At 43.6% G+C, this 23,484-nt stretch overlaps 1 protein-coding gene across 2 annotated transcripts in view; it reads right to left on the bottom strand.

Annotated features, from left to right (window-relative positions):
* Positions 1-23,484, bottom strand: part of GNG12 (G protein subunit gamma 12) — a 348,877-nt gene that overhangs the window by 209,508 nt on the left and 115,885 nt on the right. For both annotated transcript variants that reach the window (XM_069641936.1, XM_069641937.1), the window contains exon 2: positions 12,058-12,117. The gene's annotated coding sequence lies outside the window, so the exon portion shown is untranslated. The remainder of the gene's footprint in view (positions 1-12,057; positions 12,118-23,484) is intronic.

Raw genomic sequence — 23,484 nt, 5'->3', positions numbered from 1 at the left:
GTCCACGAGTTTAGCATGGAAAAACGGGGTAAAACCAGAGGTCCTCAATCATGAGTACCTCAACACCATACCCATGGCCATAGTACAGACCATGCAGTCGGCTGCATCAAGGCCAAGTGAAGCATTTGTTGTGACGTGTCCTTGCAATCCTTGAATAGGGCTTGAAAGCTCACCCTCATTTCTCCAGCAGTGAGGTGCATTGCAGAGACAACAGACCAAAGAAGGAGAATCTGGCCATGGCGCAACAGGTGTTTAAGGCCCACAGATCCAAGCTGCTTTAGCCAAAACATTTCCTTCCCCAGGCATCAAGCCTCTTGCACTGCCAGTCTGGAGGTTATGAGAAGAAAGACGCAGTCTTCCGATTTCCAGTTGCTGCATGGACTACCAGGCTCTCAGGGGAGGTGTGTGAAGACAGGAAAGATGGGTCAGAAGGAACCACCCTGTGCTTCTTTGCCAAATCCCAGTCCACAGTTGGCACCAAAGCTTGTTTTGACCATAATTAGAGGAGCGGGGCCTCTACTTCTGGGCTGAAAGCAGTAGGGTCTTCCTCTGTGGACCTTAATCAAGAATGTCCAACACAAACTGCGCCTTTGGTATTGAAAGGACCAACAACCCGAGGGAATTAGCCACAGATATTGAACGGAAGCAGAAGGTTTTCCTGGTATTGGTGCCGGGAGCATATCCAACTCTGAAGTAGTATCCAGACCAGTTACTTCTTTCAGGGCAGCAGCAGGATTAAGTAAGTTTCCTCCCTCCCCATAAGGGTCCTCAGGAAGTCACCAACTTCTCTGGGGCATAGGGGTTCCAGCCCAAAGGGGATGGGATCCCCTCCCTAGTCATTAATGTGTTCCATATGAGACAAACACCCCCCTGGGGAGTGGGGCATACTGAGGAGTAATCTCTGCACCACAGAGGAGCTTTAGCCAGAAGACCATCATTGTAAGACTAAGCAGTGCGTCAGACGGGTCCCTGCTAGTTGGAGCCATAGCAGAGTCCAAAGGTATACCGTCATGGGCTTTTGAAGGGTCTCTGCCAGCTCGTCAGAGTGGGTGGACTCCGACAGCGATGCCTAAGCCGTTGGCACTGGTGACTTGGTGAAAACGTCAAGCACTGTGAGACGATAGGCCTCTCAATTCCCTGCCGAAGTGGATTGGGTGCGAGAAGATACCTGTGGAACCTGTTCGCTGGGTGAACGAGACCTCTTGCAGTAATGCTTCTTGGCCTTAAGGACTTGGAACTGTTCTTCAGTTTGGCGTTCTGCACTAGGCAACCTTAAACAGGTCCATCTCGTTGCCCTTTTCCTTTGTGGAAGAAGGTAAATCTTCACCGCCGGTTTTCAAAGCGCTTTGGGGTGCATTGACTGACACGACTAATTTCTGCATGTTGGGATCTTCACAGAGACAGAACAGGCAGATCCTATGGGGTTCGAGACGAACACATGACACCCGCAGTGGACACAGGGTTTAAAACCAGCAAGCTTCGTCAGATTTGGTAAGACAAAACCAAAAAAGGTTAATACTTCCAAAAAAGAAGGCTAGGGTGCCATAATATATACTGACCCACACATGCTGAGCATGGGGCATGCAGAGGCATCTGGTAGGGCTGACTGGGAGCCGTGCTGCGCCCCCATCCCCCTACACTGGGATATAGATGTCTAAAATGAGGAATGTGGGAGGAAGAAATGCATGCTTGTCAGACCGTAAGCAAACTACATCATTGCCACCCTTTTGTGCTCCTTCTACCCACACAGTATGTGGGGTCCCTCACAGTTCTTCTCTATCCACATTACTTTTTAAACTTTATCTGCGTCCACTGGGTGACCTTATTGCACCATCTGGTGTATGTTTCTACACCTACGCCGACGGTATGTACTACAATTTTAAGCTCAACTCCCCTGTGCTAGAACCACCATCGAAGTTAAGACCCAGCCTCAAGCAGATTGGCCGCTGGATGGGCCAAAAGTGGTTCAGCCTGCATGGCGGTAAAACTGAGATCCTAGTGGTCGGTCCGCCACAGGACAATGCATTCTGGCATGCTGATTTCTGGCCAGAATCGTTGGGGCCCTGCCCAGCGCCCAGCCCATCAGTAAAGAGCCAAGGGGTCAAACTTCTCCACTCTGGCTCTAGAAAAGGGCAGATTGCTTGCTGCAAGACTTTTTTTTTCCAAAACAGACTTCTTAGGAAGGTACGCCCCTTTGTTCCGTCGCAATTTCGTGCTACAATAGTCACTGCCTCCATAATGGGGGCATTGACTACTGTAATGGTATCTACCTGGGACAGCCGGACCTTTGTTATCCACCAGCTTCAGATACTACAGAACTCTGCAGCACTACTGGCCTTGAATGCGCTTTACTTCCATCCACAATGCATGAGGTTTGCTCTCCACAATCAGCACATGTTAAGTTTACTGGCCCCAAGCATTATGTTGCCCATACATGGTGGTGGAAGCTGCTGGTTTACGTGGATGCTGCTTGTGCCAAGAACTCCAACAACTGCTGCGTAAAGTGTTTTGTTCACGGGGTAACCAATGCACAAACGAAATTGCTGGTCGGCAGTACTTCAGCCCCAAATCGGCGTTTGCAATACACTTGGTGCTGGTGGAACAGACTAAAGACAGGGCAAGGCTATGGTCCAGTAGTCCATGATCATCTATAACTAAACTGAGAAAAGCTGTACAATTTATCCTTCGAACATTCTTTTTGACTGAAATCTGGAGACAACCTGACAGCATGTGGCCGTATCCATAAAGAAACATTTAAAAAATCATGAAGGAGCTAGAATAACTCTCCCCGCCCCCCCAAGCCCTTAGGTAAACTTCCAACAATTGTCAATCAGTTCCAACAAATTATATACTGGTCCAAACGCTATTCATAAAGACTTTACATGTTGCTTTAGTAGGAATCTATGTAGCTAGTACTCATGCCTAACATGTAAACGTTTCATGAGAAAATTATTCCTGAGAATGTTAATTTCGTTGTTTGCAGATTAGGACATGTCATGGTGACTGATCCTTTCTGAAATGCTAGCGTAAACATCAGTTTCTTCCCATATCAAAATCTTTTTTGAATTATTGTGAATGATACAGGAATAAACCCACTGTTACTGTCATTCTGAACAGTATTTGTGGTAAATGAAATTTAATTGAAGTGCACTTTAAGGTTAGGAGGGTTTTCCTAGTCCTTCACACACTTGTCTTAAACCTTTGCGTAGGGTCTTCGAGGTTTTGGAGCCTATGCACATTACTTGCATTTATTTAACCATCTATAAAATGTTCATTAGCTTCTTTGAAACAATGAACGTCAGCGGGCTCGCTTTCACACGTTTATGTTAAAAAAACATGAAAATTAACTAAATAAATACTTAGGTGAAAATAAACATGTAAACAGAGTTTACATCCAAAGTAAGATTTCTAATGAGTAATACAATTAAAGTACAAATAATGAAATTGCACCCTAATATTTAAATTTTAAAACTAAGTATGCTTAGAAAAGGAGTGTGGGGAGGAAAGGGGGGGATGGGAGGGTCCTATTCATCCCTAGTGCCAGCAGAAAAACAGGCTGGCAAAAATGATCCAACTGACAAAGTAAGATTTTCAACTTGCAAAAAGATACTTGCCAACCTTAAATGAAAGCCTTGCAGCTTGGTCAGTATTTTTCCACACAGACGCCATATGGACATGTTACCAGTTGCCCGTAGCCTGCCCCAGCATTAATCAAATAGTCAAGGAATAACAGAAATATTTGATGGCGTTAAGCCTCCATTATAAGGGCTGGAATTTTTTTTTTTCTTTTTATTGAAATTTAGCAGAAATCAATCTACTTTTTTCAATTTGTAAAACATACATCATAAATTCATACTAAGTTACAGAAAAAAACATCTAAATTATTTACAAACATAAAACCTTAGCCATTTACATATATCAAACAAAATAAATAATACATCAGTAACATCGGATCGATCGAAAGATATATTCATTCGCACACTATCCATTTCCATCTTTCAAAAGAAGAGTAGTTAGAAAATTCACCGAAGCAATGTTTAGGCTCATATTGGCAGAGTTAAGAAGGAAAGCCCATCTAAGTTCAGGCTGCACATTTGCAACAGCGGCCATGTGTTTCTCAAACAATTTATTTCTCAAGGGAATCAGTGCTGTGCATTCTACAATTAGATGTTCTAAGGTTTCTTTTGTGCTAGATCACTGCATAATCTACAGAAATTCTCCGACACACCGATTTGCTTCCGTTGGGCCAAGACATCTCGGGTGAGCCATAAGTTAAATCGCATTCTCACGATTGCCATGCGTATTTGTGGTGAGGGGGCTTTAGTCAGATAAGATTCAACAACCCCCCCTCTCTTTTTAACATAGCATTTGTTATTAAAGTGCTTATATTGCAGGCATAATGAACGAGTGAGAATCCAATCTTGGAGGAAGATTTTCTTTTTGGCTCTTACAGGATTCATTGTAAGGGTTTCCAAGTTGACGTCTGCCATAGCCAGAACGTGATAGACACATTTAGTCCATTTCTGGATAAAGACATGATTCGATGTAAACAAAATCGGACGCTAGCACAGCAAGGACACTGCATTGGTATTTACAAGACATTTACGCAGTAGAGCACATAATTGTCAATGATATTTCGCACTTATAGATATAAGACCCAACTCATCTCAAACATGGGACAGGAGTGGATTGTGGTACATTGAGAATCTGTCTCCAAAATTTAGCTTCCAGTTTATTCAAGGAATGGGTAGAAGTGATAGCTCTTGACTCTAGCCCATACATGTAGGCTGATGTCTTTGACTCTCCATACAAATTTATTTCTGTGAGTTAGTTTGGGGGTGTATGCTACAATTTGTGATTTTTTTACATTCATTGACAGTTCGTTTTCATCAAAGTAAACAGTAAGGACAGATAGTAGCTTTTGCAATCCTGTTGGGGTCTTGGAGATAAGAACAAGATCATTGGCATAACATAATGCTTGTATTGCAGTCAAATTTATTTTTGGAGAGTCTGATGCAATGGGGGAGAAAATGTCTCTTACATCGTGAATGAAGAAATTAAAGAGGGCCGAAGCCAGGATACAACCCTGCTTCAGCCCTCTTGAAGTTCCTATTACAGCAGACAGTAATCCCAAAAAGGTCAAATTAACCTGAATGGAGGTTGAGGAATGCAACATAAAGATGTCGCCGCTCAGACCCTGCGGACATTGGGCTTTGATCAATTTCTCAATTAATTTCACTCTTGAGACAAATGCAGCATTTAAATCAATAAATGCAAAGAACTATGATGTATTTGTATTTTTTGCTTGTTCTTGTATCATTAGATTGACTACAGTCCCAAGACCTGGAACAAAGCCCGTCTGATTTCGATTACCAAAGTTGGAGGACTGTGACCATTTATTGAAATCTCTTAAGACTAACCGATTAAAGATTTTGCCTGGAGAGTCTAAAAGAGCTATGGGTCGATCTATGGGTCGATAGTTGACTGTGTTCCACGATCAGCCTTTTTAAAGATCGGTACTATAAGTGAAGTACGCCATGTATCTGGGATTTTCTTTGTAATAAGGATTTGCTGAAAGATATTATTGAGGATGGTTGCCCATTGTTTGGGATGCTGTTTTAGAATTTGGTTGGCGATTCCATCCAGTCCAGCAGCCCGTGAAGATGATGATTTCAATAGGAGTTCATCTATTATGGTCTCCGAGAATTCTAAGTTCCACAATGAAGTAGGTTGAATGTCATAGTGAAATGAATCAAAGGTCGTGTTCGCATAGAGCGTTGCAAAGTGTGCAATCCACTGAGTTTCAGAGACTCCGTTTACTTGTGGCTGGAATTGATTATGATCCGAGTTTGCATTTAAATTGCCATATTTGTGCTGAGTTTTTATTAGATGTTGCCACTAGGAAAGCTTCACTATCTTGCTGGAACAATTTACCTTTATAGGATCTAGAAATCTGAAACGAGATTTAATGACCTTGCGCGCTTTGATCCTCTCATTCAATGGTAGATGGTTAGTAGCTCGCAATTCTCTACGATATGCTTTTTTTGCATGTTGCATATGCTGGTCAAATGCATGATTATGTTTACTCCTAGTAGGAATATAAAGGTTTTTATACATGGACAAAGCATCTACATAGGATTGTGGTTGACATGATCTTAGCTGCTCGTACAAGGTTTCGTTTAATGAAAACAGACTTTGGGGTCCACTTAAAGCGTGTTTTAGCGTTGTTTATACTTAGATCTTGGGACATCCAAGAGCGCTTTTGTTGATTGTCGGGGCTAATCCTAGGCCAAGTTAGCATTAGCATGTGGTGATCACTTGCAGATTGCATTATTATTTTCAAACTTGTTGACTGCATGAATTGCGCATCAGATAAATAAATGTAATCAATCGTACTGGTTGAGACACCTCTCTGCCAGGTAGCATGAGGTGGAATGTCGCCAGGCAGAGAGCCAATGGCCATTCTCATGCCAAGATGGTTCATGAAGCTGTTCAATTTATTTATTTATTTCCCCACTGGTTGTTTTGATGTAATCGAGATTAGGCTCTCTGGCTAGGATGATAGAAGTAATTCCTGTCGTTTTTGCAATCAGTTCAAATAACAGACAAGTCTCTATAGAAAAGGCCATCTGATATTGCTGCGGGATTTCTATATAAATTAATTAAAGACACATCATGGGCGTCAAGTGTGATTTTGACCAGTTGGACATAGCTGTTCGGACTAACCCATGGATGTAGCTTAATGGCTGAACTAGCTTTAACAGCTACTAAGAGGCCCGCCATAGGGCGACCCTTCTGCGCTGATATTGCTGGGATGAAGGCTATGTCAGGATTATCCCATATAGGAGGGGTAGTCAACCAGGTTTCCTGAAGGATTATTATGTCCGCCTCAGAGAGATTGATGTTTTGTTCCCATTGCAAAGGGTTATTACCCCTGGTATTCCAACTTACAAGTGTAAGAGAACTTGATTGTTTTTTGGAAGCTCCTTGCTGCAATGATGGTTATGCTTTGGCATTAATATGCTGTCCAGGAATCATTTTTTGGTCCAAAGTGCAATAAGTACAATGACATTCAGATTTACAGCAATTTTTAGGCTTTTGTGTCTCACACAATGTTTCGTAGTTCTTCCTTTCGGGATCTTGAGCCATAAGGAAGCCCATTCTGAATAATTCCATCTTTGCTCGCCATAACGTGTTCAGGACTAGACCAGATTTCATCCATAACCGAACTATGGATAAATTCACATCACAAATGAATTCCACTTGGTCAATGTCTGCTGATGTAAGATCTTCTAGTTCAGGGATATCATTAAAGATGTTGAGAACACTTGCTCTTGAAAGGTCATACTGTTGATGAGGGGCTGCTCGACATTTCAATATTAGCGCAAGTTCATTGGCAAGGCCATTTTTTTAGGATCTGGCTTCTGCTGTTTATTATTGGGGCCATCTGTCGTACGTTGGTTTTTGTGTAGAGGGGTTTTTGCAGAAATGGGAGTCCTTTGTCGTGATGCAAAGTCATTAGACGAAGCGTTGCTGTTTGTGCGAGTAACTCTGGGCTCTGTGTTTCTTAATTGAGCACTATGGTTTGGCACCATGTTATGCTGAGCAAATAGCTGTCTTTATGATCTCGTTTTGTTTATTCGTCGTGTTCGATAACTTTCCTTCCCTCGGTATTACCTACAGGGAGTTCATTTAGCTAAGTGTCTCGGTTGTTCCGAGATCACCGGCTGGTTCACTTTCGGCTGTATTTCACTTACTTTAGAATCTTGTGAAATTGCAATTGATGCTTTCCGACCAGTCTCATTTACAGGAACCACCGCATGTATTTCAATTGCGCGTTGTAAGAGAAAAGCATCAACAGCAGCTCTGATTGCATTAATCTGAGTATGCATTTCTTTTGAGTTCGATGCTTGCTGCGGGACTGCCGGCTGAAATAATATGTTCACTGCGTTTGTGGATTTCTCGCGGGTACCTTGTGGATTTGCTTGGTTGCATGGATCGGGTACATCGTCCTCCAGAGCGATAACAAGTTGGTTCAATGGAGAGTGGTTCATTGGGGGACAGGACAGATTTTCAATTTGTATTGTGGGGACTTGATTTTCAAGCAATTGTTCGTTCACCTCAGTTTGCCAGTTTTTTTCGTGGATTTGGTTAAATCAATTGTCGGAGGGCGAGATGAAGGATTGTTGGCTTTCGCTGTTCTGTTACTTGGTTGGTAGGTTTTTGTAATAAGGTGCCTTGCTTTACCTTTAGCACGAGGATGTTTAGTAAACATGTCATAAGCTACCTTATTTACTTGTTGCTTTGCCATTATGGAATTATTGTCCACACTTATCCACAATGAGTTAGGGTCCACTATTGTGGGAATATCAGATTCAATTGGGCAGATAATGTGCTCGAAAGAAGGTAGAATTTGCACTGGATTTGTTGGGATCGCTGATGGTATTGACACTTTAAAGTTGCCCTAGTGATTTCATTTTCCACTGAAACATCTTGTAAGGGCAACACTCTTTGATGAGGATGTGTTTTGATCCAAGTTGTAATTTGATCAATCTTTTCAGTTTGTATATTGATTTTTAACTCAAGCGACTCAAAAAGTTTGAGTAAACTTTGGATTGTTGAGTTACCGCCACCAAAGTAATTTCAAGAAGGCCAATATTTGAAGTTGTTTTCACTTTTTCTCTAGAGGAAGCTCGATGTCTAGGAGTAGGTAGGATGTATGAGGCCGCTAGAGAAATAGAGGAGTCCATTGAACATCGTTGACGGTAATCTGGGGATGCAGAATGCGGAGATGAGATATTTCCTCGAGTACTTGCATGAATTGAGACTTCAGAGAACACTTCATTACCCTCGGTGTCTGAGATTTCCTCAATTTGATCTAAATGCGGTCGCAATTGTTTATCTTTTTCGGAGATCTTGATTGCTTCCAACATTGTTTTATCAGAAACTGGGAGCTCCTCACGATTTTGGATTTCTTCACGAATTATTGACATGCTCTTCGAAGAGCTACACTGCGCTAGGGTATCAATAGGATCTTCAGCTGTGGCTTTTAATGACTTTCGTAATTCTTCTTGGTTTGGAAAAACTGCTTTGGGGGAACCAGACGTAGGTCGGGAGGGGGTAACGGCTTCAGCCGCATAGTTTGGTGAATCTCGAAACTCTTCCTGATTTGTTGTTGTAGCAGGAAGAGGACCGTCCTGAAAGACAGAATCCTGAGACGTAATTTTCAACAGAGGACAAAAGTGTCTAATATCCTTACTCGAGGTAGGGGTTTTTACTCGATTTTTGACTCGAGGCGTGAGTGTAATAGATGTACACGAGGACACTCTTTTTGATTTATCTTTTAAATTACTCGAGTCAGAACGCACCGGGTGCCTATATGAGGAACTGAATTAGGTATATTTGACTTAAGGGTATACGGTCGCATGAGCAAAAATACTCCCCAACAATTATGCTAAGTTGCTACCTTAGCAATTAAAAATGCAAACACAAAACAATAATGTAGCAAAGATAGAAATGACTTACAAATACAAGAGCATATAAGAATGTTCACCCCTAAAAGATGTCAAATGCTACGGTTGTGTATCTACGAGCAAGATTTCCCCATCTCAGCACCGCGGCTAAGCGGCAAAGCGGGACTTGCTTGGGTGCGCGCACGTTCCAGGTTAAATAGGTACCACCTCCAAATGCAGTTGAAAAAGCCCAGACAATGGAAAATAACAGTAAACAACGTTTAGTATATGTTTGAGGTGAGATAGTATAACTATCAAAAGTCTCTGCAGTGTGTTCACCTTGTGGGCAATGAAGTTCGGTGTGAAAAGAGTGCAAAGCACAATCCGTGCAAAGCGAAGCGTCCAAACGTCCCTGGAGCAGCAAGAGAGTCTTGCAGCAAAGCGGGACTTTAGGGGACTTGCTTGGGGGTTATTGGCCTGGTATCCCAAGTTATCGGCCTGAGGGAAGAGGAAAGGTCTGCCCAGTCGGAGAGGAAGGAGGTTTCCTGACCAGGTGGCCAGTAGATAGCCACAGTGAGAAGGGCAAGGGGTGGAAAGAGAGAGAGAGAAAGAGAGAGAAAGAGAAAGAGAAAGAGAGAGAAAGAGAAAGAGAAAGAGAGAGAGAGAGAGAGACTGACTGACTGCAGGCCAGGCATTCAAAAGGAGGAGTAGACCTGCATAGGAATGATAGAAGCAGGGATCCTCGCTGGGAAGATCAAGGCTGCACCCCCACCGAGACGGTAGGAACAAGGCACAGAGAGGATCTTGTAGCCATCAGGGAGGGGCGTGTCAAAACTCGTGACAGATCTGACCGTGAACAATGTCTTGGTAAGACAAATTAAACTACTCCCCAAAATCATTTACTCATTTATAATGCTCCCAAATGATCTCTCAACCAGACATAAAAGACACATGCATGAAGTCTTTCATAACCTCCTATGGGGAGAATGAAAGAAGGCAAAAGATGCCTATGAAGCTACTTCAATTCTAAGTGGTAAAAAGGAGACTTAAGTTTCCCTGACCTGTGTCATTACCATTGAGCGTTGGTTGAAAACTCTTGTTACTGGAGCAAGGCAACAATGAACCTGTGACTAATTGCAGGGATATGATTAACAGGAGCTAAATGCAGCTCCTGGATATTTGGCATCACCCAGTAAGTAGGAGCTACCTCAGGGGAACCAGGCGCAATTAGCGTGCTGCAAAGATCACTGCAATACGAAATGCACACTAATCCATTTGGTCCATTATACATGACCCAGAATACTTTAAAATGTCTAGACGTGCCCTTATGCTAATTTAGAAAGATTCCCAAACACACAAAGTTCACATCACACTTGGACTGGAAGTCAAATGCAGCTACTAATAGTTGTTAGTGTCGAGCAAACCAGGCCCTCCTAGGCTATAACCAGGGGGTAGATTGCTCCCAGCAATTTCGAGCCCTGTAATTGGTTAAGTATTTAAGCAATAAACCCAGAGCTGGGGGCCATTAATGTGTCAGGCAAAGCCCCGGGGCCATAGCTGCATACTCCACAAAGCACCGGAGCATTGCTCAACGTGGTAATGGCCACCTAGCGAGGGGTTTATTGCTATTGGTTGCTACTAATAGTGCTTAAGTTGTGAAACAACGGATTCATCGTTTCGCAACTTAAGAAAAAAAAAAAAAGGAGCTCTGCCTTGGATCTGGGCGAAGGGACTTTGCGTAGTTCCTTTCCCCTTTCCGTGGCTGATGTCAGAGCTGCGCCAGGAAACACACAACAGTTCCCGGTACCAGCAACCAACAAGGAAGCTGAAGGTAAGTGGGGAGAGAGCGAAATATATGGCAAGCTGGAGAGGGAAGATGGCAGGCTTCTGCTCTGAGGAGGCTCGGACCGGGGACTGTACCGTGTGGTAAAGCCCCAGTTTCAAGGCTCCTCATTGGGTAGGAGCCTGCCACCCACTCCCACCACCAGGATACTAATGAAAGACATTGCATTCCATAGATAAAATGCCACTTAATGGGAATAGGTAGCCAGTTTACCACCAGCAAACAAGCATCCAAATGTTCAGCCGACTCAGACGCTGGAAGAAAACCATTACTCTCCTACATTTTAATTATTTATTGTTGAAGACTCATTTATGTGATGGAATCCATCTCTAAAGATTAACAAAGCAGAAGGATGGGATCTGTTTTTTCTGAGAAGTGAGGACTAAATGGATTCCTTGTGGACTATGGAGTATTCATGTTTCAAGTACAAAATAGATGTCAATGGACACTCTCTGAATGTAGAGCAACATTTTTAAATGGATGAGATTTTAGAAACAAAATACGTGATCCTCTACCCTTCCAGCACCTTTCAATGGCTGCTTTTCTCTCTGCTTTGAGCATGTAAAAATGATTGGATTGGCCACAGATGGAGCCGATGCACCCCCAACTCAAGCCAGATGGGATTAAACGCTAAATAGGACACAGACTGAACAGAAAAAATGAGCCTGGATCTGCTACACTCCGATTGAATTAAGCCGGATCTTAACCTTGATTTTATTTAAGTAATAGCCTTGTTTTAAGACAGAAAAAAATGCAACATACCTAGACAACAATCACGCCTTCACCTTGTCAAAACAGTCCGGTTCAATTTCTGTAGTGACCCTGAAATATATTAAAATGGGAAAATAGGGCATCAATAAAAAATGAATACTTATATCACAGCAGTCGTGTAAACAGAAGTGCAGACATAGGCAAAGTCTATGTTTAGTAAAATATACGCCTCCATCTTAGAGGAGGCAGCCCCTTGGCACAAGACTACAAGCAGATATACACGTTAGCCTCATTTTCCCCTCATGTGCGAGTTGTGACGTCAATCCTATCTTGTTCTCCAATTATACATAACACGTACTGAGTTTTGCCAACTAAAACAAAAAAATGCAACGTTTATTTTTAAAGTGTCATTAAAACCATCAAAGCATCCTTTCATCACAATATAAAACGTGTTAATACCAGCAGTACATAATCACTTTCTTGTTACAAAAATAAAATATTTTAAAATCTAAAAATCATCATTACACACTAATTCATTAACAATAACATTATATTTTAACGCACTTTTACTTTACACTTTTTGCTCTTTGTAGCCAAACTCTGGGGAGGAACTGTGAGATAAAATAAACAGTGGCGCTTTTGCAAAATGTCACAGCTGTTGTCAGTGTAATATCCTTCTGCTGAAAAAGTGGCAACAGATAGCGTCTCCTCAGCCCAGTATACCCTGGACAGAAGAGCAAAAAGTGTCTTATCAATTCCTCTGGGTTCCCACGGACTAGGTCCTTTGCACTTGGCCACCTTGAAAGTATTAGTACCCAGTCGAATGAATAAGGCTTGGGCATATGGGGGAGCCAAACAATCCAAGCAGGGCTCAAAGCACTCCCGACTGCTTTAACATTATATATGGGCTGCCCGTCCTCAACACAGCACAAGCCCTTTTCATGTTCCCTATAGTGGCTACATAACACTGTCTTAACCAGCACCTTGGAACTGGGTAATAACCCCAAAGGGTAGCCCAAAAGCTGGCCAGGTACAGGTACTCTAAACCTGTGAACAGACCTGAACTATGTAAGGGAGCCAAATCCAGGTACATTCTGCAAGCTAGTGAGCGCTTCTCTATACTTTACGAGTTCTGGAGTGCTCCACAATGTGATTCCAATATAACAAGGGCGTATTTGCTAGTGCTTGACTGACGGGCTTAAGATCGCATTCCCAACGCAAACTAGCCATAGGGGCACCCCTTGATTGCATAAGTATACGACGCAAAAAATGATAGTTCGGCCCTGTACAAAGTTGCCGTCCATCCCAGGGCTTTGCACAGTGTTCGAGCGGGGGAAATAGCACCCCTACCATGCCCGTTATAAAAACAGCCTCACCACTGTACTTTTCCAAGGTTGCTGCAGCCCTTGTAAGGTGAGCTCACCATGTAAGGTCTTCCGAAAACCTAATCTCTAGGTAATCATAGTGTAGTGACACCTGCTTCAGAAAAATAATGATCAACTAAGACATTCAGTTTGATTTTCTTACAGCGTTTTTGACCATACCATCACCTTTGGTTTTTCTAGGTTGAGCGTCATTGAACGCGTTGAAATTTCTCCACGAAAATGTGCAGATAATCTCTTAACCCATAGGGGTAGTAGATAACAGCACAGCATTGTCTGCGTAAACAAGGGCTGGAAATGTGTCTTTGCCAAGCTTCGGGGAGTCAAGGACAGAGACCAACTGTTCCTCCATTATAATGTTGATAGACGGACAAAATAGGAGGGGGAGGGTAGCAGTAACCCCTGGCGGACCCCCCTCTCCCCTGTAAAGGAATCGGTAATCTGCCCATCCAGCCCCCATCTGACTGACACCCTCTTGTCGGTGTAGAGAAATTGAATGGACCCCCCCCACCCCCCATCTCTCAACACAGAACACAGCTTACAGCGGCAACACTAGCACACCCTAAAATGCTATTCTGAGAATGAGATAATCATGTGACATACTCTGTCCCTCTAATTCATACTATGTCAACTAGGGCAAAAGGCACAAAGTTAACATACCCCGCTGATGTACGGTGCTTGGGTAAATGGGAAAAGAGGTGCCAAACTAATGATGTTCCTGGTCCTCTTACCATCATGATCCTGCAAATCACTTGTATTAATCACCCTCTCTTCACCTGGGGACCTCATGCACTCTTCACATTCATGCTCCCTGCCGCTTAGCCATTCCCTCCCTATTCAGATGCTCTTCCCCTTTTCACAACAGTCTGCTTGCCCAACCTACACACTCCAAACCTACACCTCCGTGACCCTAGATCGCAGAGAATTCTCAATAGTTCAGTAACACAACCTACTTTAATGACTGCTTTGGGGCAATTTTGATGGTCTACATTCCTTACCCTATGGGACGGTCAGTAGGGTTGTAGGGTTGCGTTTCAGCAATGCTTCTGCAGTAACAGCATATTATGAATATTCAGCCATCTATCCTACTCTGCAGCATAGTATATATGTTACTCTCAAGAGTGACTACTGTACTCCATAGTCCCGATTCCCATTTCCTCCATACTTCTGGGACATTCCATCCGATTGTCCTTTTTCATTGTTCAGCAAGGCACATGTGTGATCTCAGCACTGCATCTCTATGCCTCGCACTTTAGTACTTTTCCAACCAGTGAGGTCAGCCTCTTGACTGATGACTAAGCAAATCTATGTGGAGGTGGGCGGTCGTATGGAAGAAGAGGGATGTCCGCGACTAAGAGTACAGTAATCATCATGTTGAGTAACTTTCTTACTACTACGTCCCGTCCACTTTCCTCCTTACTTCTGAAAGATTCCCAAGCACAGATTTACATGCGGTGGATGGTTTCATTTCCATCTGAAATTACATTATTTTTAGGGCAGACTACAAGAATTCAGCATCCAGCCTCAAGCTTGTACCTAGACGCTCTACAACATGCAGAAGGGCTATCTTAGATTGCTGCCCTAAAATGGAGTCCCAAAGAGCACACCTTTGAAAAGTGACCAAAGCTGCTTCGTCCCTCACAAGAGTGTGGAACCGCTTAGGTTGAGGAAAGCATTGAACCAAATAGCTTTCCAGAATGCACAAGGCAACCCATCTTGAGATAGCGGCCTTGGATTTCAGTGAACCCGTACTACAGTTCCCAAAGGTTACAAAGAATCTAGGAGTCGAACTCCTTTGTTCTATCCAGATAGAATTTCAGGGATCTTCGGATGTCCAAAGAGTGGAGTATTTACACTTCTGCCACTGGGTTAGGGGAGAAAACTGCTCAAGATAATATGGAAGCCGGATATGACCAAGTAAAAAAGGAAGGGTGCGTGAGGAGTACCACTTTGTCTCAGTGGAATACAGCCAAATAGTTATTTTGCCAACATAGCTGGGATTTCAGAAAAGCCACCTTCGAACTAGCCAGATATGAGCCATTACCTTGGGCTTGAATGGTTTCTAACATAGCTGTAAGGACTACCTTCAGGCCCCACTTGAGAGGAGGAGACTTAACTGGCAGATATAAATGACATTCAATCGAAGTGATACTTCACCACGAGATTGGAGATCGAAAAAGGTGTGGCTGTCGGAGTTCAAGTAGGCAATGCTGAGAGGTGCGTCCTGCATGGTTCAATACAAAATGTCAGATGCAGTCAAGTCTGCCACAAAAGAAAGCATATGTAGGGAAGCCGATGCCAGCAGCAGTATTTGATCCACTTATCTTTATATGGAGCCCGGGCCAATGGCTTCCTTGCTGCCTTTATGTGCTGCATACTTTTATCTGACGAATCAGACGACCTAGGGATCAAACTTCATGCCACAAACCTTTGTGATCAATTGTTTGGGTGCAGAAAATGTCCATCTTCCTGAAATAGGAAATTGAGAAAGAGAACCAGGGCACCAATTTAAAAATGTCCAGAATATCAGTGGCCACCAGTGAGCTATGAAGTTGATGGAGCTTCAGGTGCACGTAGTGAATTAGGGGAAGAGGAGGAAACAAAATCTTCGATCCCATCCCATCCCATGACATCTCCAGCAAAACCTTTGACCCTCCGTTGATGCGTAGAAATGGCATTTCCTGTTCTGTTGCATGGCAAAGAAGTCCATCTGCGGGAATCTCTGAGCGGTAAACAGGCTCAAAGTCCCCTTATGGGCCAGTTCCCACTGATGGTTGGCAGCCTGCATCAGTGTTGTTCGTTACGGGTAGATGCATCACCTAAAGCCAGATGCCCCACTGAGTTGCCCAATCCCACTTCTCCACTGCTAGCACAGTCTGATGTTTTGATTTGTGCTGCCGGTTTATGTAAAACATTAACACTAGCCGTCTGTACGAAAACACACTGACTAGCTCTAAATACTGGCCTGGAATACTTTTAGGGTGACCAATTGCTCTAAATGTCAAAACGTTGATCCATTCACACAGATTTAGGCTGGACTCGTAGGCGATCCGTGGTGGCTTACCATTCAGGCAGAGAGGTAGCTCTGGTGATGGTAACCTGTAGAACGTGATCTCCAAAGAGCTTCCCATCGTCAAGTTCACCAGACCACATCCTGTTCATGCCATTGGTGATTGGATCAGAAACTGAAGCTCTGATTCTTGGGACCAGAATTCCCTCAGACCAAGCTAGCTCCTGAGCATCTTCAGCCTGTCCAGAGTTACCATCAGCACGCATAAGGCCTAATGAAACCATCATGGGTTCATGGAATTAGCCTCGAGGAAGATGGCACACATGCTGGATGTCTATTGTACTTTGTTGTCGGACATACTCCCCTGGAATGCATTAAAGTGAAGGCCTTCGACAAACCAGGTCTTGCATGACAGTCCAGACAGACTTTGCCCAGTTTACCGAAATATCAATGTGGTACAGTAGATCTAGCAGCATTTGAAGCTGAGCCTCCAACGTTTCTGGGGAATGAGCTCTCAACAGCCTGCCATCCAGGTAAGGATACACAGATACCCTGGTGGTGGGCAAAGGCTGTGACTGTGGCCATCAGATGTGTAAATACAGTGCCAAATTCAGGGCAAAGGGGAGGAGTCGATCAGGATTTTGAAAATGCCCCCCTACTGAAAAAGATTAGGAATTGCCATAGAGCTGGCCAATCAGATTGTACAGATATGCATACTTCAAATTCACCACACATATACAGTCTGTGCTGGAATGATAATCTTGAACCTTTCTAGGGGCAGACTTAAGCTCGCCAATGGTGTGCAGGCCACCTGGTTCACCTTTTGCATTGCAGAGTAAACACCCTTGCCCACTCTCCACCAAGGGAAATTCCTCTATTGCCCTGATCTCAAGGAGATTCTTGATTTCTTCCCATAGGGCAGTGGGACCAATCTGCTGCAAGGGAGATTCAGAGGGAGTTTTGGAGGCAGGGGGCCAAAAAGCCTTGACACTGACAAGAATCGCAGGTGTAAAGTAATGGTCCACCCAGTGTCCAGGTGACTGTGGGACTGGGCCCAACCATCACTTTTTGGATTCAGCTAACACTTCAGGAAGGATTTGAAGAGACTACTCTTCAAAGAGCAGCATGGCAATCACGGATTGCTCCACTGAAACCCCTCCCATGCTCCCCATATCACTCCCAGCTCATCTGCACCAACCCATGAGTGTGTCCCCTTTGTAGAGTGCTCCATTGCTTCCCAGGCAAAGTGTGCACTTTATAAATTCCATACATACGCACACATTATTTATGCATCTTCGACAATAAGCAAGGTACCAACCGACACCATATGCTCCCACATTAACAAAGGGATTGTGGTCTGCAAAACACATTTTTTGTGCCATAAATACATTTTATCTAGTGCAGGCACATGCCACCATACATACTTTTCCACAGATGTGTTGATTCAGGGCAACACCTAAACAATAATTTACACTCAAGATGCATTCTTCGTGTACATCAAATCCCACGAGACAGTTAACAGTTCTGTTATCTCACTGAAGATTTTTTTTTGTTTCATGCTTGGTTCAGTCTTTTCTGCAAATGATTCCACAAAAACAAACTTGGTGCATGATCTATGACCTCCAACTTTTGACTTATTTTGTTCACCTGAACTCTGACAGTCCCTTCGTTCAACCAGGGTGAAAGGTGACTAGCCTTTATTAGTGAATGCCGATTCCTTACATGCACCAGAGAATACCATTCACTTGCTTGACAAAAGTGAACTCCAACTAGCCAGTGGCAAGTGCACATTTACGTGGCCCGCTTCAAAAATGACACTTTTCACAATGTCATTTAGCATTTATTTGTAAAGTTTTCATACATAGCACTTTTATCCAAAGCGCTTTAAAGATTATCATCAAGAAAAGCAGTACAAAAACATGAAAAAGCAGATATTTGACACCGGCAACGTATAGCTAAATATGACCATGGTCACAAGAGATTCCCAGATCAGAAGCCTAGGCACCATGTTAGGCTTCGGTGGATAACAGAACATCTTTAAGGATGCTTTTTAAAAGGGAATACAGAGTTCGAATTTGAGATGATATGAGTAGGAGCTAAAATCAGCTCTTGGGTGTCGGCATCACCATGTAGGCAGGAGCTACCGCTGGGGAACCAGGAGCTAACAGAGGTGCTCCTTTACATTTTTGTATGAACCATTGTGCTTAAATGTGTGTTAGATGTGTTCTAATTGTCCTTTATTAACATTCTCAAATACTCAAAGTTAATATCACATATACATGTTTGGAAGGCACCAGTTGGCCCTCACAAAGTAGCTGTTCCTTTCAACCCAACTATGCTATAAGCAGGAATTAAATAGCTCCCAGCTCCCTTCAATTTCGAGCCCTGGAAATAGTGTATAACAACAAATCTAAAAGATAAGAGCACTACACATTTGGGTGCGAGTAATTGCAAGCATCAAAACCGAGTAGCACATGGGTGGGTCTGGGGAGAGTCGAAAAAGAAAACAAAGTAATGGAACAAAGGGAACAGCAGGGATGAGCGGGAAACCAAATCAAAGATTACCAGGGGCTAATGCATGAACATGCCTAAAGACGTTATTATGTGCAAAAATTAAAATCAAGACGGGACAGAAAGCCATTTAAGGTGAGGTAAAAACAGGGGACAAGTCCTAAAAATTAAAGTGGGGGACTCATCAACAAATGCAAAAGTAACGCTGCCATTAATTAGTATATCAAAGTGAAATATGCACATTTCATTAAACTGGCTTTGCATAACCACCCAAATTGCACAGGACTAATGGCATTTGCCTTTCATAAAATTAACACAAAAAGGGAGGATATTATCTTTGAATATTGTTTTTGAAAACATTAATATGCGTGCATGTTTTAAAGAACCAATGCAAATGTTTTCCCTGGGACTCGCATATCCGAAATGGGACATTTCACCTTTAGTGGTTTGTTATTTTTCATCAGGTTATATAGTGCAGCGGTGAAGCGTCTGGCATGTAAATCTGACCACTACAGTTCAATCCCAGAGGTCGGCTTTAATTCATACATTCAAAGAGGACATTCAATGTTTCTCATTTTAACTTGAGGGGGGAAGGGGGTTCTGGGGCAGGGGGGGGGGGGGTGGCTGGAGATTGAGTCCACCCTCTTGAAAAAAGTGGGTTAACTCCGTCCACCCGCGTATAGCCTCGACTTGAGCCCTAGGTAAATAAGCAAAAAAGAACACAAACAGCAGAATATTGATATTGAACAGAGCATAGCAGCACAGTGGTGCAACGAGGTTGACCGACATACAGAGAACAGTAGTTAAGATGAGAAAGAACAAGAGTGTGGATCATTAACTTGGCTGTGGAAAAGGTAAGATGATGTCGAATTGTAAAGATTTTGTAAAGCTGATACTTCCAAGTACAACCACCACCATCCTGGTCGGATAACTAAGCATCGAAAAAAGTTGATAGTGAAAGAGTAGGAAATGAACAAAGAAAAATGTATAGAGGTTAAACAAAGTGAGGGGACATCCAAGAGTTAACGGTGGAGACACACCGATCTTTCATTTCACTTCGTTTCTTTCTGTCATTCCGACCCAACTCTGAAGAGGTCCACCCATAATATTGTCTTGCGTTAAGAAGCTAAACCGTGTGAGCACAAGCTGTCTAGCTCTTGACAGAAGATTTCCGGGGTACTTTGTTTTGCAGGTATCCTTCGAGATGCGCTCTCCAAACCTCACTGGTGAACCCAACACTGGGTACACTTAATACAGCAAAAACTTCGACTTGGGTGTTTTTTCATATTCACTTTACAGGCCGGACTTCGCCGTGAAGGACCACTTGAGGTCCGAAATGCATTGGCCATTGACGTCTGCCCGTTTACACAAATGATTTTTCCATTTATGATTCAATGCAGTTGCCATCTTCCATTAGGAATACATACATTTTATTAAATACGGTCATGTTCTCTGGAATAGGTTAGCATCATTCACTAATGAAAAATGTGCAGCCATCACAGTGTGGCATACTCCCCAAGTCTCTTGATATCAATTGCATTGCATCATCCTGTGCACAGGTGATTTGTCGGATCACACCTCGAGCATCAGGTTATTGTCCACAGAAATATTAGAAACCCTCCGCTTTTTTGCTTTTATTTAAAAGTGGTTGCTGCCAAGGGCCCCTCCTCCCCCAATAGCCTACCACTCCCCTTTTACGGGTTTTACTTGCCCACTAAAAGTCTAGCAGTTGTATCGGCAGCATCTAGGGGGTTTTTCCATTATGGATTTTACTGAATGTTTTCCCTCTGTGATGACTTTAGCCATGGCAGATTTAAGTGGTTCGGCCACCTCTTCAGTGAGACGCTCCATCTCGTTGACTGGTCCACATTATATTGTGCCATATGGGCTGTCACGCTGGATGTACGCAGTTGATATGCATCTGAAGGAGGCTTTTTTGCCAAAGAAGTACATTTTTTGCTTTACTTGCCGGAAGGGTACTGATTGTTAAAGGTGCTCCTGCTCTTTCTGGCAGTAGTAACTACTAAAGGGTATACCTTTAAATGGCCCTTAATGTAGATTTGATCACTGGGGGATGGTGTGTATATCGCAATGCAAGGATTTGTAGCCTTGGTTTGTACTGGATTCAGAAGAGACAGGAGGATAGCTCCAGGAAAACACATTGGTCTTTGAAATAACAATGCAGAACAACAGGTTTGAATCCTGATCCCGCGCTTAAGTGACTAGTCTCCGGCATTAAAAAAGGTTATAAAAGATTAGGAGTAACCCTCTTTTGTATGCTTTTAAGTAGACGAAAAGATTGAGAAACAGATTTTTCCTCTTAAAATTCTCTACAAGATCTGCATCATTCTCAGATTGGCAGGTTTTTAGCTTGAACCTGGTAGCTAAGGAGGTTGGCATAAAGGGCTTGGTCTTCAGACAGAAAGACAAGGATTGTTCTAGATTACCTGGCGATGGAATTGTATATTCCTCTGGATTCATGTTTTCTTCATAGTCAAAAATGCCATCTTCGTCCAAATAATCCTCTTCCTCTATAATTAGTTCCTCCTACTCTATGGGCTGTTCTACTTCGTTTTTATGTGGAGTATTCTTTTTGGATGGGATGACATCCACTGAAGACTTTGTCCACTTTGAAGGAAGCTTTTTTCAAAAAAAAAAATTAAAAAAAAATAGAAAACAATTCCATTCCCTAGAATTGATGCAAATCTTTCTTTTGAAAAAAGGTTTTGTGACCAGCTGCGATTTTTTTGTTCAGTGCCCCTTCTTCCTCTACCTCGCCCTCTGAAGAAGAGACACCAACCCTTCTCTGCATAAAAGCAGAACGTGTACCCTTCGTTTCCACAGACTTCAGCACCTAGGACACAAAACAAGACATCTGCCTTGAAGTGACTTTTGTAATGTGTTTCTGTGCTCGGCTTTGAGTAGCGTTTGTGTGTTTTTGTCTTGGTCTTTGACGCATGCATCAAGTGCTTATTTGGATGTATGTTTTTGATGAGTATTGTCCGTTTTGGTCTTGGGTCTATGTTAATCCTTAGCAGGTGGTTTTGGACACTAGGGGTAGCCTCCACAGCACGACCAGACGTCTAGCCTACAGAGCTGTGGGCCGGCTATGAAGAAATGTTTTGTGTTGATCATCATTATGGAATGTATTGAGCGTGGACCTAGCTGCGAGAAGCAATGGAGCACTTTTCAGGAGGCATGTACCAATATAGATGTACAACAGAGCTTTACAGAGGTGTACAACATTACAGATGCATAACTGAACGCTTTGCAGTGGTAACTACGGAACAGATACACTGCGCGGGGTAGGAAACAGAGGGTGACAGGTACAGCTGTACCCGGATGGTGTGGAGGAGAGGGGTGATGTGATGGCCTAGGTGTGGAGTAGGAGAGACTCCTTGAAGAGGTGGGTCTTGAGTTTTTTCTGATTTGTAGAAGCGGGGGGTGGAGGGGAAGAGTCTGATGGCGAAGGGGAGGAGGTTCCATAGTCTAGGGGCGTAGACGGAGAAGGCTGGTTTTCAGGTCCTTTTCCTTTTTGTAGCAGTGGATCTCAAGTCTGCACGTGCCCTGCCTCCTGGTGGTGAGCTGTCCGCCGGATAGGCATTGTCTCTTTGCGAGGTAGTTGGGTGATTTGAGGCTGCCTGGCTTATAGATGGTGCAGCAAGACTTGAAGGCGATTTGTGCCTGCAGTGGGAGCCAGTGAAGGTCGATGAGGGCCGGGGTGATGCGGTCGTACCTGTGTAGACCCTTGAGGTGTACAGCAGCGTGCATCTGCGTAGACCCTTGAGGCGTGCGGCCAAGTGTTGGACCCTTCTCAAGGTAGGATGACGTGAGGCCTTTGAGGAGTGCATTGCCCCCATCCAGGTGGGATAGGACCAGTGCTTGAACCGTAGATCTAAAGCTGTCAGGAAGGAAGGAAGAACAGATACCAAGCTGCCCGAGTTTGCTTAGCTATGCATGTCTTGAAGGAGAGGAGTTTGTCAATTAGACCCCAAGGGACTTGGCACAGGAGGGGAGCTCAGGTGTGAAGCCCTCAGAGTTCATGGTTGATAGCCAGGTCTTTATGTCTGGGTGTTCAGTGTTGTTCTTGGAGGGGCTGAGCTTCAAGTATGCACTGGACATCCAAGACTGGACCAGCAAGAGGCAGTTTTTGAGCCTATAGATGCAGGATCTTTGATGTCGTCAATCTTGAGGTATAGCTGTGTGTCGTCAGCATACTGGTGGATGTGTGTGGCTAGGAGGGACCCCAGCGGCTCCATGTATAAATTGAAGATCACTGGGGAGAGGAAGGAACCCTACGGGATGCCACAGGTGACAGGTAGCATTGGCAATCCAGAGTCCATCTGAACCAACTGCTTGCAGTTGGCGATCTAGGACTTAATCCAGGGTAGGACAAGTTGCTTATCCCCATGCACCAGTGTAGGGTTTCCGTAAGCACCTGGCGGTCTACTGTGTCGAAAGCGGAAGAGAAGTCGAGAAGAACCAGGAGGCAGGGTAGGCCATCAAGGATGTTAAGCTTGTAGTCAACCACCTGTATGGTTGCTGTCTCTGCTGCATCTGGGTGTGAATCCAGAT

This window comes from Ambystoma mexicanum, chromosome 1q (assembly GCF_040938575.1).
Source record: "Ambystoma mexicanum isolate Mex_15411 chromosome 1q, UKY_AmexF1_1, whole genome shotgun sequence".
Classification (NCBI taxonomy): Eukaryota; Metazoa; Chordata; class Amphibia; order Caudata; family Ambystomatidae; genus Ambystoma; species Ambystoma mexicanum.
Note: the sequence above shows the minus strand (reverse complement) of the source record. Positions and strands in the feature narration are given on the sequence as shown.